Source organism: Octodon degus, unplaced genomic scaffold (assembly GCF_000260255.1).
Source record: "Octodon degus isolate 3935 unplaced genomic scaffold, OctDeg1.0 scaffold00037, whole genome shotgun sequence".
Lineage (NCBI taxonomy): Eukaryota > Metazoa > Chordata > Mammalia > Rodentia > Octodontidae > Octodon > Octodon degus.
In genome coordinates, this window is record NW_004524613.1 from 1,215,915 (window position 1) to 1,217,336 (window position 1,422).

Consider the following 1,422-nt stretch of genomic DNA (forward strand, 5'->3'; position numbering starts at 1 on the left):
TGTGTGTGTGTGTGTGTGTGTGGCCAGCTCAGCCCACCAGGGGGCGAGGCTGGCTGGCATGTGGTGCTGGGGGATCGAACCGCGGTCCCTGTGCTTTGCTAAGCTTGTTCTAAGTAGGTGCTTTAGACCACAGAGCCATCTCACCAGCCCCTCTTTTTTATTATGATAATTAGGCATAAGTAAAATTTACCACTTTATTTTTAATTGTACAGTTAGTGGCATAAGTAGACTCACATTGTTGTGTACCATCCAGGTCTAGAACTTTTTCATCTTCCAAAGTGAGACTGAGGCCTATCAAGCACCAGCTCCTCAGTGCCAGGCCCTGGCCCTTGGGAACCACATTCTACCTTTTGCCCTGAACTTGATGGCTCTAGGTATCTTTATAAGTAGACTCATGCAGGATTTCTTTTTGTAACAGGCCTGTTTCCCCTCATATGATATCCTCAGGGTTCACCCATGCTGTACCACATGGGAGGATTTCTTTCCCTTGAAGGCTGAGTTCCATTGCATGTACCACCACCCTGGGTTTCTCTGCTCACCAATGGATGGACACGAGGGCTGCTCCCACCTTTTGGCTACTGTGACAGATGCTGCTATGGATGTGGCTGTAACAGAGATCTCTTCAGATCTCTGCTCCTGGCTCCTCAGAGTGCCTACCCAATAGCAGAGTGCTGGGTCATATGGCAATTCTAGATTTAATTCTTTGAGGAACTGTGCCATGATTTTCACAGCACCTTCCCAAAATGTGTCCCTGCCAACAAATCACAGGGTCTGGTTTCTCTATAGCCTCACCAGGGCTGTTCTCCTTACTTTGGAGGTATCTTTTATAGAATGGTCATCCTGAGGGGTGAAGAGTGGCTGTCATTGTTGTGACTTTTCCTAATGATTAGTGAAGATGAGTGCCTGTCTGTGAGCTGATTGACTTTTTGGATATCTTCAGAGAAATGTCTATGTGGTTGCTTTGCTCATTTCTCCCTTGAGTTGTTTCTCTTCTTGTTTTTCCTTTCTTTGTGATTAAATGCCCTTCAAGCTGAGACTGATTGCTCATTTTAACCCTCCCTTCTCTCCATCTCCTCAGCCCACACCAAACCCTGCCCTACGTGCTGGGGACATCACAGACAGGAAAGCCCACAGGTCCCTGCTCATGCTCCTCATTCTTTGGTGACACTAAGGTGATGCCAGGTTGTGGCAGAGTGGAGTTTATATGTGGGACCCTGTAGGCTTCCTGGCACATTCTCAGTGGACCTTCTCCCACCCCCTCGGGCCGCCCCCCACCACTCTGCCTTACGTCCCCACCCCTCCCGCCGAGTAGGAATTTCTGCCGACTTCCTGGAACCCCCAGACCCAGTCCTAGCCCAGGTCCGGTGAGTGTGTGGAGAGCTTCCTGCTACCCTGCGCCGGCGGGACCAGTCCCAGCCCAGG